The sequence below is a fragment of the Bos taurus genome, chromosome 5, assembly GCF_002263795.3.
Source record: "Bos taurus isolate L1 Dominette 01449 registration number 42190680 breed Hereford chromosome 5, ARS-UCD2.0, whole genome shotgun sequence".
Classification (NCBI taxonomy): Eukaryota; Metazoa; Chordata; class Mammalia; order Artiodactyla; family Bovidae; genus Bos; species Bos taurus.
Genome location: NC_037332.1, coordinates 62,663,729 through 62,680,888, shown reverse-complemented (window position 1 = coordinate 62,680,888; position 17,160 = coordinate 62,663,729). Strand labels below are relative to the sequence as shown.

General features: G+C 40.8%; 2 non-coding genes across 2 annotated transcripts; both read right to left on the bottom strand.

Moving 5' to 3' along the window:
- Positions 1 to 3,482: 3,482 nt before the first annotated feature.
- On the bottom strand, positions 3,483 to 3,554 carry TRNAW-CCA (transfer RNA tryptophan (anticodon CCA)). Its single transcript has one exon. It is a non-coding gene; the product is annotated as a tRNA-Trp (tRNA).
- Positions 3,555 to 4,181: 627 nt separating this feature from the next.
- TRNAD-GUC (transfer RNA aspartic acid (anticodon GUC)) lies at positions 4,182 to 4,253 on the bottom strand. Its single transcript has one exon. It is a non-coding gene; the product is annotated as a tRNA-Asp (tRNA).
- Positions 4,254 to 17,160: the final 12,907 nt, after the last annotated feature.

The window sequence follows — 17,160 nt, the reverse complement described above, 5'->3', positions numbered from 1 at the left end:
CAGTGAACACATATGATTTCATAATAACTACTTTTCTATTTTGTAATCATAACTACTTATGATTTATAAGCATAACTACTTTGAATTAGTATGAGAAATTGGAAAATCACTTGTCTTATCAGAATTCACAACCTGTTTTTTAGTTTTCATTTCCAAAGGCTCCATTTTATCAGTTCCTCCAAGTACATCAGTCCTAAGTAACTGATTAAAAATAATTCAAAAGTGAAAGCTATCTTATTAAATGGGTGAAACAAATGCTCAGAGCATTCTGTACTAGGGGATAAATCCATTTGTAAGAATACATGATAGACTGGAAAGTTGTTAGTGAAATAGAACAAAATCACAGAGCCATTAAGTGTCAGAATTTGAGAATTCAAATATCAATTTGTGTATTCCAGATCCTTTTTCCTTACATCATTCCTATATAATGATTGTAGAAGTTTAAATGACATGTTGGATTTTGGGTTATTTCACAGTGACATCAAGTCAGTAAAATGGGCCATTGTGAAAGAGTACACATGTTCAGCCTTGGGAAAGAAGCTAAAAACTGTAAAGTGACCATTTTAGAGTTATAGAACTATTACTAATGATATAAATATTAATGAAGGGGTTGCCAAAGAGTCAGACATGACTTAGCAACTAAACAACGATATATATTAACTTTACAACATCGAAGACACTTTTATGTATTTTACTAAAAAAATTTTTTTTTGTTTTTGACTGTGCTGGTTTTTGTTGTTGGGCTACTCTGTAGTTGCAGTGCACAGGCTTTTCATTGTGGTGGCTTCTTTGTTGCAGAGCACGGGTTCTAGGGTGTGTGGGCATCAGCATCTGTGGCACTTGGGCTCAGTAGGTGTGGTTTCCTGGCTCTAGGGCAAAAAGGCTCAATAGTTGTGGCCCCAGGCTTAGTTGCTCCTTGGCAGGTAGGATATTCCTGGATGAGGGATCAAACCTACATCTCCTGCATTGATGGGCAGGTTCTTTACCACTGAGCCACCAAGGAAGCCCTGTGTATTTTATCTTATGTGACTCTCTTAACAACTCTGTGAGGTAAGTGGGGCCTCCAGTCCAGCTTTGCTCTTTAGGCCCATGATTCTTTTATTTTAGCTTGCATCAGAATCACCTGGAAGGCCTGGTTAAAACTCAGGTTGGTAGGCCCACCCACAGAGTTTTCTGAGTCTGTGAGTCTGGAGTGGGGCCTGAAATTTTACGTTTTTAACTTGTTTCCAGGATGCTGGTCCAGCAACAGCAGTTCTAGGCTATTTTTCACGTTCTTTGTAAAGCCACAGCTGACCTTGTCACATTTTTAAATAATGGCTCTTCATTGCTTGCAGAATAAAATCTAAATTAGTTAGAATGGCACAAAAGGTCCTGGGTGAGCTGACTCCTGTTTACCTTTACAGCTTTACTTCTCTCTTCCTCTCCAGCAATAATGAATAACTATTAATAGCAGTTCTCCAAAGAAGTTGTATTAGTTTGCTGGGACTGCCAAATAAAATGATTTACAAGGTAATACAAACTGCTCTGTCTGCCTCACAAGAGTATGATTTTGTACAAATGAGATACGTCCCAGCTAAGATTAAGTGTCTTGAAATGGCAACCCACTCCAGTATTCTTGCCTGGAGAATCCCATGGACGGGGTCGCAAAGAGTTGGACACGACTGAGCGACTTCACTATGCTGCATATGCAAAGTTGCCAGGGGCGAAAATGACCATTACTTCCATTATGGGCTGAATTGTGTTCCCTGATTTCATTCATATATTGAAGCCCTAATCCCTTGGTACTTCAAAATGTGGCTGTATTTCCAAGGTAAGGCCTTTTAAGAGGTGATTCAGTTAAATGAAGCCACGAATGGGCCCTAATTTGATCTGATTGGTGTCCTGAAAGAGGAAACTTGGACACATACAGAGATACTAGGGATGTATGCGTACGCAGGAAAGACCATGTGAAGACATAGCAAGAAAGTGGTCATCTGTGAGTGAAGGACAGGCTTCAGAAGAAACTAGCTGTACTGTCACTTTGATCTTGGACTTCCAGCCTTCAGAACTGTCAGAAAATAAATTTCTGTCGTTTAAAAGCTACCCAGTCTGCGGTATTTTGCTGTGGCAGCCCTGGGAAGCTAATACATATAAACCTCAGCTTTTATAGTTGGAAGATGTCAGATCCCAGGGTATTAAGTGATAGTGCTTGACTCATAGAAGGCATTCACATATATCCACTGGATGGAATGCCTTAAAGTCACATAGAAGCTTTCATTATTTTTCAAGATCTTCCTTTATGAAGACTTTCTGAACTACCTAATGTCCATATTTTAGCACCCTCACACCACTCTGTTTTTGCCACTCACGCTAATATATTATGGTGTTTGGTTACTTAAGGTATCTTTTTTTCTGCTGCTCAAAAAATCACTTTTACTGGGTGTAATCTTTTCCTCAATGTTCATTGCAGTATCAGTGGTCCATAAATTTCTGTTGAAATGTATGATCTAATCTCAATCCAACCAAAAAAGAAAGCAAAGACTACACAAAAACATGATGTCCAATGCTAGAATAGGCTGAAATGTAAGAAATTCGTATTTGCCATATTCAAAATACTGAGCAAGAAAACTCAAGGGCTTGCGTGGAATATACCCAATAAAAAACCCCCCAAACGAATAATTTCTCATAGTCTTGCCATTTACTTTTTGTACAACAGATATTTGACACATGCCTCTAAGGCACTATTCAGTACCAAGAGTCCTGGAACTTACAAAGGTGAATGAGTAAGCTTTGCTTCCTGCTATGAGACTAATAGTTGAAAGTGGTACCTAATTTATTACTACTTGCATTAGTTGATGAAAAGATAAAAGATGCATTGGTATCACTTAGGGCCAACGGCTTCTAGGCAGTTTTTTCAATAGTTTGTTTCAACCTTTAATATAAGATAGTGAAGACTGGGATCTGAAGTCATTCACCAGGTTCAGGGTCTTGGGTTAGTCATTATGTAGTGTGCCACAGTTTCACCTGCAAGACTGTACAGCGTGCACATGTTGATGTAAACTATTACACAGAGTTAGAAATTGTACCTTGTTGGACTTGCTTTCCAAAGGGAAACAGGTCTAAAATTGTTTTTGGAAAAACAGCTCGTACGGTTTATGTATTATTGTACGTTCCCTGTTACGGACCACCATCAGCTAATATGCTCACTAATGCACAACAGTAACAACCACATCACTATGCATTATGAATGTTCAATGACAGAGAATTCACAAGGCTCAACAGTGAAAAAAAAAAGACCAAAACCACCACCTTTAAGGTGATCCTTGTCTTTTGGCAGACTAAGGTAATCTTTGTCTTCTTGCAGACTAAGGATTACTGGGATAACATTTGGACAAGGAAGATGTAATCCTGCAATGAAAGGTATTTCCAGAAAATGGCGGGAACACATCTAGCCTGAATACATCTAGTTCATAGAAACCAGAAGGCCTAAAAGTAAAAGGCCATGACCCCGACGTGATTCGAACACGCAGCCTTCTGATCTGGAGTCAGACGCGCTACCGTTGCGCCACGAGGTCCTGCTGGGCTGCCGTTCGCGCAGTTTCTTAGGACTCCGGTAAAATGGCGTCTCTTCCGGGAGCGCCTCGCCTTTCCTTCCATTCTTTCCTTGCTTCTCCATCGGAGACTGATTCCTTTAGCTGCAAGATTTTCCTCATAGCTAGCCCTCTACCTAGGCTAGGATGGGATTAACAGACGCGGGAGAATGGAGTTTCTCATTTAGTCGAGTCTCCGGGGTCAAAGGAAACTGGTCCTTCCCCTTTTTCTGTAAGCGGTTTCCGTTCCAACCCGCCTGGTTAAGGGCGGAGCCTCGGCCCTCTCTCCCTACCGTCTCCTGTTTCCGTAGGCCGAGTTCGTGACCTCCATTTGGAATTTGGCGGGGCGCTACTGCGCAGGCGTTTGCCACCCAGCGATAGCTTGTTGCTGGAAGCGAGCAGCGGGCGTTCTCCGAACATTTACTTAATCCTTCTGAAAACAGTATAAAGCGTTTACCTTCAGTGTTGGCTTTTACTTCACGGTGAGCTTAAAAGTTATCATTTTGAAAAGACGCACTTACAGAAAATAACAGCATGTTGTATTTGTTAGCTGTATCGGCCAGTTGAAATATGGGAAATATTTGTGATGGTTAGTAAAAAATAAGTACCAACCTCCCCGTCGGGGAATTGAACCCCGGTCTCCCGCGTGACAGGCGGGGATACTAACCACTATACTAACGAGGAGCTGCTTCATAAGTGCCTCACAAGAGTTCCTTTAAAGTAATATTTCTCTCTCTTCTGCCACCACCTGCAAATGTGAAAACCCCCAACAGTCGCTCTATTGCTGCTCACATCTGTTCTAGGCGCCTTGGACTCTTTTCTCAGAAGAGTAAATGATTGAGAATAAATGAAACAAAATGAGCCTCAAGTTTTAATGATGGTGAATTGCTGAACATAGTTTGCTGGAATTTTTCATGCTTTCCAGATGATTTAGGTTTCTGGTGGGAGGTTTTTGTTTTGATAATTTAGTTTTTTAGTCACCAAGAATACGTGAGTTGAAGCAGCGTTTGTTTTTTTTTTTTAATTTTAACTTTATTGGCGTATAGTTGATTTATAATGTTTTAGGAAGCAGAGCTTTACTTCCACAAATTTATATTTTCTTTTTTTAGTCGAAGTTCAATAATATCATATGGTTGCCAGATGTCCTGGGCAGTCAGAGTTGTTCTATGGTCCAGTGTCTCTTCAAACAGTTTGTAAGCTTTTGAGACACAAAAGGACTCACGTAGGCCAAAGGAAATTGCATTCGCTGATTTTTCTTGTATTTAGGTCTTTTTCCTGAGGCATCTACAATTTAATCGGAAATGACAAATACTTACATGGTTAAATAATAATACATTTAAATAATTCAAAACCAAGGATGTGCCATTGATTAAACATAGGGTTGGGAAAGAACACTAACATTAATTTGTATTATCCTGAGCCTTTTCTTAAACAGGACCAACCCCGTTCTTAGGAGAATCAAGAGGGCTTCACCTACAAACTTCCGATGGTAACTCTAAATAAGCGAATATATAGTTACAAACTGACATGATTTAAAGTTTTTATTTTAGAACTTTAATTTACGTCTCTTAAGACACATTCCTTGTACTGTGAATTAGTATATTTTTACAGAGCACAAGTTGCATGGTGTTTTCCATCTGATGAAAGTGATTTTGGATTTAAACACATTAAAAAAAAATGACAATTTCTGAAACCTGTTTTGGCACCTTTTTCTTTCTTTCACTCTTAAATACACCCAGAGCTTCAATAAAACTCAGTGTCCCCGGGCCTTCTCCTATTTCTGACCCTCCAATAACTCTTGCGAAGTCCAAAGGGCACTTGGATAACTATGATGATGTCCTTTTCCGGTTAAGATTGAAGGGACTTGCCTCAGATCTCTCACTTGGAGGGCTGCAGGGCAATGGGAAACCAGGTCTCCAGAACTGTTTGCGTGGGGTTCCACCCTGTGGAAGAAGAGCCTTAATCTTTGTACCTTCAGAAAAGACACCATCCTTTCCATCTCAGCTAACGTTATGCCAGGAGCCACCCATGTGTTGTACTGCGCCTCTCTTGTCCTCCCTAGGGACAGGAAGAAGCAGCCTGAGTCAGCAGAGGTCCTGGAGCAGGGAACTCAACACCTGCTGTCCATCTTCCTAAAATGGAAAGGAAGAGCGAGGGTAACTAACCTGAACAGGGTAAGGGAGCTCAGAAGTTTCTCAGTGTCAGCACTGGAAGAAAGTAAAGGTCAAAATTGGACCGGCAGTACAGACGGCACAGAACTCTCTGGAGGTTAACAGTGTGATGGCAATTGATGTTACTGAAAGTTTTGAATATTGCTTTCCTAAACTGTTTGGATAGCTTGCAAAACTATTCACATTTATTTTATCTTCCCAACAAGCCCCATGAGGTCACACGGCGAGTGTTTTATTCCAATAAGAGAATCTTGTGTAGTTATACAGGTAGGAAGTGGTGAGAGGCCAGGAATCACTCAAACCTTGACTGCAAATCTTGTGCAGTTTTTACCCAGCTGCACAGTTCCACATATATGAATATTAACAAAGAAATATAAGTCATGGAGAGAAAAGCTTCTATCACTTTGTATGTCACACTTATTCCTATGCTAATATTTACTAATCTCTCTTCCTTAGCAGACACTGCAGTTATTCATTCAGTATTGAGCCTCCAGTATCCCTGACATTGCTTTAGATGCACAAGGTTTTAATTAATAAAAACAGGTTTGTTCTTGTAGAGCTTATATTCTAACAGAAGGAGGACAGACCAGAAATGATGATGATCATAAATAAATGTTCAGTTCAGTTCAGTCGCTCAGTCGTGTCCGACTCTTTGCAACCCCATTAGATGGTGACAAGAGTGCAAATATAAAAAAATGGCACTGTAAATGGGTTTGGAGAGTGGCCAGTTAAATAGAATGGTCAAAGCAAGCCTCATTTTAAGAAGGTAACATTTGAACAGACCTGAGGGAAGTAAGAGGTGTAGTTACATAACTATCTGGCAAGCCTTTGGGACCTTAAAGTTCATTGTAGACTTTGGCTTTTATTCTGAGGAGAAATAAGGAGCTATTATGGGGCTTTGAACAGAGAAATGACATGGTCTGGTTTATGTTTTTTTTTTTTAACTTATTTAATTAAAAAAATTAATATTTACTTGGTTGCACCAGGTCTTAGTTGTGGCATATGGGATATTTACTTGCAGCATGCAGGATCGAGTTCCCTGATCAGGGACTGAACCTGGCTCCCTGCACTGGGAGCACAGAATCTTAGCCACTGGACCACCAGGGAAATTTCTAGTTTATGTTTTAAAGGGTTCTTAGCTCAATCGTGGACAAGAGAAGCAGCAAGGAGCCCAAAGAGGTCTATTGCAGTAATGATAGTGGTTCAGGCTGGGGTGGGAGTGGTCGGGAATGTGAAAAGAGCTGATATAATCTGAAGGTAGAGCCAATACAATCTTCTGGTAAAGTTACTGTGAGGTGTGAGAGTGAAAGAGAAATCAAAGACACTTCTAAAATTTTTGGCCTGATGAAAGAATAGAGTTACCGTCAACTGAAGTCAAGAAGAATAACACTCAACTTCAGAGCACACTATCCATATGGAGAGTCCAATGTCAGGAGCACAGCTGGTAATAAGGCAGGCCATCATCCCCTTTCAGGAATTGAAATAGCTCAACTGGAATTTCATCACCTCCACTAGTTTTGTTCATAGTGATGCTCTCTAAGGCCCACTTGACTTCACATTCCAGGATGTCTGGCTCTAGGTGAGTGATCACACCATCGTGATTATCTTGGTCATGAAGATTTTTCTGTACAGTTCTTCTGTATATTCTTGCCACCTTGGACACTCTGTGGCCATCGTTCCTTGAATTCTGCAACATGGCAACTCTGCCAGTAGAGCAGTATTTTGGGGGATAAGAAGCATTTTAGTTTGGGATGTGTTAAGACTGAGACATACAGAAGGCAGTTGAATGTAATAGTTGAATATTCGTTGTACCGGTCATTGTACCAGCACAGTGTGGAGGGCAGGAGATATGGTGATGAACAAAGACAGACCCTGACCTCACTGAGCTTCCATTTTAATAGTTGAGACAGAGAATAACTACAACGACAACAACAACAAAAATGTAAAATTACAAATGTAACAGTTTTTAAGAAGAAGATGCAGAAAGAGCTTTCTTGGTAGGTGGAACTGGATGTGCAGAGATTATAGGAACTGAGGAAATGTGGTGAGCATAGGGGCTGAAAGAAGGCTGACGTGACCAGGGAGCATGAGGAAGGTCACAGGAGAGACAAGGCTGAAAGGCCAGTGGGAGTGAGACAAAGTCTCTTAGGCTGTGATAAGAACTTTGCCCTCTGATTCATTCAGTTCAGTTCAGTTCGGTTGCTCAGTCATGTCCAACTCTTTGCAACCCCATGGACTCCAGGCCTCCCTGTCCATCACTAACTGCCGGAGTTTACTCAAACTCATGTCCATTACGTCGGTGATGCCATCCAACCATCTCACCCTCTGTCCTCCCCTTCTCCTCCTGCCTTCAATCTTTCCCAGCATCAGGGTCTTTTCAAATGAGTCAGTTCTTCCCATCAGGTGGCCAAAGTATTGGAGTTTCAGCTTCAGCATCAGTCCTTCCAATGAATATTCAGGAAAGATTTCCCTTAGGATGGACTGGTTGGATCTCCTTGCAGTCCAAGGAACTCTCAAGAGTCTTCTGAAACACCACAGTTCAAAAGCATCAAACCTTCGGTGCTCAGCTTTCTTTATAGTCCAACTCTTACATCCATACATGACTACTGGAAAAACCATAGCTTTGACTAGATGGACCTTTGTTGGCAAAGTGATGTCTCTGATTTTTAATATGCTGTCTAGGTTGGTCATAACTTTCCTTCCAAAGAGAAAGCGTCTTTTAATTTCATGGCTGCAGTCACCATCTGCAGTGATTTTGGAGCCCAAAAAAATAAAGTCTGACACTGTTTCCACTGTTTCCCCGTCTACTTGCCATGAAGTGATGGGACCGGATGCCATGATCTTAGTTTTCTGAATGTTGAGTTTTAAGTCAACTTTTCACTCTCCTCTTTCACTTTCATCAAGAGGCTCTTTAGTTCTTCTTCACTTTCTGCCATCAGGGTGGTGTCATCTGCATATCTGAGGTTATTGATATTTCTCCCAGCAATCTTGATTCCAGCTTGTGCTTCATCCAGCCTAGCATTTCACATGATGTACTCTGCATATAAGTTAAATAAGCAGCATGACAATATACAACCTTGATGTACTCCTTTTCCTATTTGGAACCAGTCTGTTGTTCCATATCTAGTTCTAACTGTTGCTTCTTGACCTGCATACAGATTTTTCAGGAGGCAGGTCAGGTGGTCTGGTATTCCATCTCTTGAAGAGTTTTCCACATTTTATTGTGATCCACAGAGTCAAAGGCCTTGGGTAGTCAATAAAGCAAATGTAGGTGTTTTTCTGATTCATTACTATTTATTTATTAATTTTAGAATTTATTGAGGTATAATTTACAAACAGAACAATTCATTTTTTAGGCATACCATTCTATGAATTTTCACTACAATCAAGTTATGGGCAATTTCCATCACTTTCATTAGAAAGTCACCTTATGGCCCTTTACAGTCAGTCCTCTGCCTCCAGTCCCAGGCACCACTGATCAGATTTTCATTTCTATAGAATGTCATATTAATGGAACTGTGCAGTTTGTAGCCTTTTGAATATAGCTTCTTTCACTTAGCATTGTGCTTTGGAGAGTCATCTATGTTGTGTGTATCAGTAGTTTTTTTAAAATTGATGATTAGTGTTCTATTGTATGGATGTTTGTTTATACACTCACTAGTTAGTGGACGTTTGCATTTTTTCTAGTTTTTAACTAGTATTAAAATAGCTATTACAGACATTAGTGTACAGGTTTTTGTGTGGACATGCATATTCATTTCTCTTGGGTCAATACCTAGATGGGACTGCTGAGTCTTAGGGTTTTACCTTCACAAGAAACTACCAAACTGTTTTCCTAAATGGGTGTAACATTTTGCATTTCTATCAACAATATATGAGAGTTCTTATTGTCTCATATCTTTGCCAGCACTTGCTATTATATTTTTTATTTGAGCCTTTCTAATAGACGTGTTTCTGGAGAAGGAAATGGCAACCCACTCCAGTATTCTTGCCTGGAGAATCCCACGGACAGAGGAACCTGCCAGGCTACAGCCCATGGGGGTCACAAAGAGTCGGACACAACTGAGTGACTAACACCAACAACAATAGATGTGTAGTGGGATCTCACTGTAGTTAATTTTTTTGTGATGCTGATGTTAATTTTTTTTTAAATTGAAGTATAGTTGATTTGCAATGTTGTATTAGTTTCTGGTATCCAGCAAAGGAATTCAGTTCTATATACACATATATCTATTCTCTTTTTCACATTCTTTTCCATTATGTTAATACAGGATATTGAATATTGTTCTTTGTGCTATACAATAAGACCTTGTTGTTTATCCATTCTATATATAATAGTTTGCATTTGCTAGACTCAAGTTCCTAATGCAACCCTCCCTGACCCTCTGTTCACTATAGTTTTAATGTGCCTTTCCCTCATAATTAATGGTGCTGAGCATATTTTCATGGATTTATTTGTGTATCCAAGTCTTTGGCCATTTGAGAATTGGGTTGTTTTATTATAGAATTGTTGAAAGTTTTTTGTACATTTTGACTACTAGTCTTTTTATCAGATATATCATATCTGAAATATGTCTTGGGAAATAGCAACATATATGTGTGATATATATGGGTGTCAGTGTCTTGTATTTTTATTCTCTTTAATAACTTTTTTGTTTCATAGCATGCATGACCTGGTTTCTCATGTCTCTTCCCTTTTTTCTCTATTATGCTCACTTTCTCAACCCAACTTTTGGGCGTAATGTAAATAAGAACTTGGGCTAACTCACTGCTCAACCTTCCTTCTTCCCTACCCTCCTTCCCACAATTAAAGAAGAGTCTAAATTGCTTCTGAGTAGCTTCTGGATTCTATAATCGTTCATTCACAGAAACATTATTTTTATACATTAAATCACCGAGATTCCCATGCAAATATGAGAATTAACCCTCCCTAAACATTAAAATTCAAAGTTAAATGTTTATGGTTTGGGTCTGGAAGACAGACCTAGATGGGTACATGTTTAGATTATTAAGGGGAAAAAAAAGCATACTTCACTTTTTCCTGGCCTGATTTATTTAACCAATAATCCAAAGTTAAAACTGAGAGACAAAAGTGTGGCCCCTGTAGTTCAATCAGCCTTTTCCTTCTCATTAAAAACACACCCATGGGGATGGTGACCCTTAGATCCCTGGTTGGGGAACTAAGATCCCATAGGTCTCAACATGAGTTTGCATGCTGCAACTAAGATGCAGGGAAATAAGTAAAAATATATATTAAAAGGCACAACCAACCCTTATTGCTTTATTCTTTGTGCCAGGCATGGAGCTAGGCATTGGGGACAACCATATGGATAAGACTCATATCCTACCTTGAGGAACTAAGATCATGTGGGAGGTAGACCCTTTGACTGATACAGTTATAATACAGTTTGTTAAGTGCTCTGGTGGAGGCATAGGCAAGGCTCATTGAGAACCTGGTAAGTGTTCAGTTCAGTCACTCAGTCACTCAGTCGTGTCCAACTCTGCGACCCCATGGACTGCAGCACGCCAAGCCTCCCTGTCCATCACCAACTCTCGGAGTTTACTCAAACTCATGTCCATTGAGTCGGTGATGCCATCCAACCATCTCATCCTCTGTCCTCCCCTTCTTCTCTTCACCTTCAATCTTTCCCAGCATCAGGGTCTTTTCAAATGAGTGAGCTCTTTGCATCAGGTGGGCAGAGTACTGGAGTTTCAGCTTCAGCATCAGTCCTTCCAATGAACATTCAGGACTGATTTCCTTTAGGATGGACTGGTTGGGTCTCCTTGCAGTCCAAGGGACTCTCAAGAGTTTCTCCAACACCACAGTTCAAAAGCATCAATTCTTCGGCACTCAGCTTTCTTTATAGTCCAACGGTCACATTCATACATGACCACTGGAAAAATGATAGCCTTGACTAGACGACCTTTGTTGGCAAAGTAATGTCTCTGCTTTTAATATGCTGTCTAGGTTGGTCATAACTTTCCTTCCAAGGAGTAAGCATCTTTTTATTTCATGGCTGCAGTCACCATCTGCAGTGATTTAGGAGCCCCCAAAAATAAAGTTTGCCACTGTTTCTCCATCTATTTGCCATGAAGTGATGGGACCGGATGCCATGATCTTAGTTTTCTGAATACTGAGTTTTAAGCCAACTTTTTCATTCTCCTCTTTCACTTTCATCAAGAGGCTCTTTACTTCTTCTTCACTTTCTGCCATAAGGGTGGTGTCATCTGCATATCTGAGGTTATTGATATTTCTCCCAGCAATCTTGATTCCAGCTTGTGCTTCAGCCAGCCCAGCATTTCTCATGATGTACTTTGCATATAAGTTAAATAAGCAGGGTGACAATATACAGCCTTGATGTACTCCTTTTCCTATTTGGAACCAGTCTGTTGTTCCATGTCTAGTTCTAACTGTTGCTTCCTAACCTGCATACAGATTTCTCAAGAGGCAGGTCAGGTGGTCTGGTATTCCCATCTCTTTGAGAATTTTCCACAGTTTATTGTGATACACACAGTCAAAGGCTTTGGCATAGTCAAAAAAGCAGAAATAGATGTTTTTCTGGAACTCTCTTGCTTTTTTCGATGATCCAGCGGATGTTGGCAATTTGATCTCTGGTTCCTTTGCCTTTTCTAAAACCAGCTTGAACATCTGGAAGTTCTCGGTTCACGTACTATTGAAGCCTGGCTTGGAGGATTTTGAGCATTACTTTGCTAGCGTGTGAGATGAATGCAATTGTGCAGTAGTTTGAGCATTCTTTGGCATTGCCTTTCTTTGGGATTGGAATGAAAACTGACCTTTTCCAGTCCTGTGGCCACTGCTGAGTTTTCTAAATTTGCTGGCATAATCAGTGCAGCACTTTCACAGCATCATCTTTTAGGATTTGAAATAGCTCAATTGGAATTCCATCACCTCCACTAGCTTTGTTTGTAACGATGCTTCTTAAGGCTTGATAAGTGTAGGCTCTGCTTTAAGTGCTTTACATCTGTTAACCATTTAATCCTATTATAATTCTTTGAGTTTGGTACAATAACTCTTCCCTTTTACAGATAAGGAAACAGATATAGGAAGGCTATGGTTACACAGGTAGAAAGTGATGGAAGTATGTGCAAAATAGTACGGAATCACAGCAGAGGAAGGAGTACCTCTGCCTCAGGTACCTGGAAAAAACCTAGCTGGGTGTGCAAAGGATGGTGAACTTTGAAAGAAAAGGAGAAATATTTTCCAGCACTTCTTCAAGGCAGAAACACTAAGTGCTAAAGCACAGAACTTGTGAAGGAGTTTGGGGATTTATACGTATATACATATACATGCATGCTCAGTCGTGTCCGACTCTTTTGCAACCTCATGGACTGTAGCCCTCCAGGCTCCACTGTCCTTGGAATTTTTCAGGCAAGAACACTGGAGTGGGTTGCCATTTCCTACTCCAGGGGATCTTCTTAAACAAGGGATTGAACCTGTGTGTCTTGTATCTCCTGCATTCGCAGGCAGATTCTTTACCACTTGTGGCACCTGAGAAGGGCTGCTGCTTTTGGGTTGCAGGAGGCAGGGACCATCTTCATCTGTCATTTTTGTGCACAGTTGGGGATGGTAAGAAGTCACAGACTCTGAGGGACTGGCAGGAACCTTAGATCTTTTCTTCCCTTTCACTTCTACAGACGTGGAGACAGAGGTCCAGAGAGCTCCAGGACTGAGAATACCACTCTTGCCCCCTGCTCCCACCCCCCTTTTTTCCCCTTGCTGTACTACTGCTAGGGAATCTGAGGACTGAGTGATTAGGTGTAAAAAGGAGCGGGGGGTGGTTGTTCCAGGGCATTGGATCTTCATCACCTCCCTGGTGGTTATCTGCCCAGACGGGTCTCTGCTTCCTTTCCCATCTCTGAGGAAGACACCTGCTAGCCCTGGCCCCAAGACTCAAGGTCACTGAGCTTGCTGTTTCCGACTTTTCCCCGGGTCGACTGGGCACCTGCTGACCTGCTGGTTAGTAGGTGTGCAGATTGATCTGTCTGATCTTAAGGCATGTAATGGCTCCACCGGCAGGACCATGGGTCTTGGTGACCCACTTTCTCCCCTGGCCCTTTGGACTCATCCTCAGACAACTGGTAAGGACAAGTTCATTATTTGGGGTGGAATGAAATAGTTTCTGTTTCTTTGCTTTAGTCTTTACCTGTTTCCTCTTCTAAATGCAAAGCAACAGAAAAATTCTTGCCTCATATGCACGACTTGGGTTTGACATTCAAGGTGCTATCTTGGAGAAAAAGCTGTAGCCCTTCTTACATTCCTTATTCTTCTGTGATTCACTCATGAGATTAGTAAGGTTATGTTATCAGAATTTATTGATAGAAATGAAGTTGATGATATAATAAAAGAGAAGAAAGCCAGCACAAAATTACATGGAGCACTATTTTTCTATGCATTTCAAATATTGAAAAAAGTTTGGAAAAGAATATGTGAAAATGTTCAAAGTAATTGTATCCAAGTTAGAGTATGTTGTTGATCTCTTTTTCTCTTTTCTGTATTTCCTGAATTTTCTACTATGTGCGTGTATTATTCATGAACGCAGAAAAACAAGAAATATTTTGGGCGGGGAGTGGGCCGGTAGTCACTAAGATGAGGCAAAGGAGAAGGCTCAAACACACACCTGGTGATAGTCTTTCTTAGAACTAGGGTGAGTAATCCCTTCTCTGATTGTCCTCGTCAGTCCAAGATTTCATTATTTTGCAGCGTTAGTTGTTTATATGTAGTTCCTTGAGGGAGGTGGGTGGATGAGGAAGCAGATTTCCACGCCAGTAAAACAGGGCATGAGGCTTTTTTTCTTCGTCCCTTTGTCTCCTGGCCGCTGCGTTCCTAGCCTTTTGTTGTTTTCTGCACGGTCTTTGATTCAGAATTTAAAGAAAAACAAGTGCCAGCCCTCCGCGCGCCCTCTGGTGTCCCAGTGAGGTATAGCCAGACAGTAACCTGGGAAGATCACGGCCATTTCACGCGGCGCTCTCCCCAGAGACGGTGCGGCAGACGAGATGTGTGGGATCTTAGAGGAAGGACTCGCAGGCCAACAAGCTTGGCAGGCTTACTCTTTGAAACCATAGGTGTGGAAAGTGATTTTTGAAAAACAAAGTCGGCATCTGGTATTTAAAAAAAACCGATAACGTACATTCTCAAAGCATTCCGCACAGGTGTTTGGGGTCTAAAACGAAGAAAGTCCCATTTTGTTGTGTTAGATGCTCAGTCGTGTCCGACTTTTTGCGACCCCATGGACTGTAGCCCACCAGGCTTCTCTGTCCACGGGATTCTCCAGGCAAGAATGCTGGAGTGGGTAGCCATTCCCTTCTCCAGGGGATCTTCCCAACCCAGGGATCGAATACTGGTCTCCCACATTAAGAAAGTCACATTTTGTCTACAATTAAAACATAAATCAGTACTTTGAATTGAGTGCAAATAAATTCAATGAAAGGGGTCTGAATACCTGGGCTTGACTGCTGATAATGATTTCTGCCACTTTAAGCTTTGTCAGTGTAATGTGAAAGTTGATATTGAAGGTCCTTTTGTCTATAATTTAGTTCTTTGTATGGCATTTTCTTCAAATTACATGTTTTTTTCAAAGTATATTTCCACTAAAAAGCGACCAACCATAAAAAAGCCACCAAAAATCAACCAACCAACCAATATAGACAATATTTTTAAGTGTGTAAGGATCAATAAGTTTCTATGTGTGTGCTTAGTCGCTCAGTCATTTCTGACTCTCTGTGACACCATGTACTGTAGCCCACCAGGCTCCTCTGTCCATGGGAATTTTCCAGGCGAGAATATGGAGAGCAGGTTGCCACTTCCTAGTCCAGAGGATCTTCCTGACTCAGAGGTTGAACCTGAGTCCTCCCTCGTTTTGGTCCTTCCTGAATTCTTCCAGGTTAGTTTTGCTTCAAGACATATTATGGGCTGGCGTCTCCTCCCTGCTTTTGGTCCTCCTGAATTCTCCCCATTAGTTTTCAGCAGCAGCACCCTATTTCTTATTGGGACCTACCATTGTGAGACAACTCAAGCAAGAGGTTATTACCGAGCCTGGCCAAGGCAGGTGGCCTTGGTCAACTTTTAATGTAACATTTTCATGATCGTCACCTCATGGTTGCAGCTCTGGGCATTATGGCCACTTTCAGGGTTGGAGCCTGAGGAGAGGCAACTCCAGCAAACTCCCCCTTTGAAGTTTTCCCTTGAGAAAGCCTCTCCAGAAGCACTCGCCATTGTTTCCCAGTGTTTCTCATCCCTGTTGGGTTACATTCTGGAAAACTATCTGGGAAAAATGGTTAGTGATTACAGTATTGATTTTTTTTTTAAACTTTAAATTTTGTATTTGAGTGTAGCTGATTAAAAATGTGATATAAGAAAAGGTGGACCACAAAGGGACTCAGCCATACATATACGATATTGGTTTTTAGTATTCTAGTGTTCTGAGCTGTTTTTACTAACTGAAATCTGTTAGTTTATTACTGCTTTTCCTTAATTTAGCAGTATGTTTTATTTAATCTGTTTTATGTCTGGAGATTTATGCTTGGAAAATTACATACTGCATTGAAACTTCAAATCACACAAAGGTACATATGTTTTGGAAGCCTTGTGACTACATCCTTTATTTCAAGTTCTTTCAAGGCATCTCTTTACTGACTTAATTCCAGTTTTCCTCATAATTAAAGAGGTTGAGTGTCTTTTCATTAATACTTTCTCCAGAACTAGTTTGGATCCTACTTTTCTTACAGAGTTTCCTGGTGGAGTCAGTTTAGAACAGCGGCTGAGATGATGGTGAACCCTCATTATCTCACGATTACTAATAGTGACCATATTTCCCAGTTTGCTTGGAACTTTCCTTGTTTGTTCCCATTTGTCCCAGTGCATTTTATTAATAGTGTGTCATTTGCTTTCAAAAATGTCTTGATTTGGGTGAAAAATTATATGGTTGTCTATTACTTGAAATATACATCAAAATGCCACCGCTGCCATTCTTCTCCAGAATTTCAGTCAGTAGGTGCAGGGTTATCATGAAGGCTGAAGTTTGGTCGACTTCATTCAATATTGTATTCCCAGAACAGTGCCTAACACAGAGTAAGTGCTTAATAATTATGAATGAATCAACAAATAAACTTAGTGCTTGGAGCTTGGCCCATTGCCACCTGAGCACCTGGGCTCTGTTAGCAGGGAACATGGAGGAATGATTTTGGGGTGTAAACTCATGGTGCCTGCCAAAACATGCATTTTAGATTTTGATAGATATTGTTAAATTGTTCTCTACAGGGACTGAGCCAGTTTACACTCCCACCAGCAATATGTGAGAGCATCTGTTTCTCTAACCTCCATCCTCATGGTGGTATCAAAATCTGTATCTGCCAATCTGGTAGTTTTAATTTGTATTTCCCTTATTATAGAGAAGGTTGAG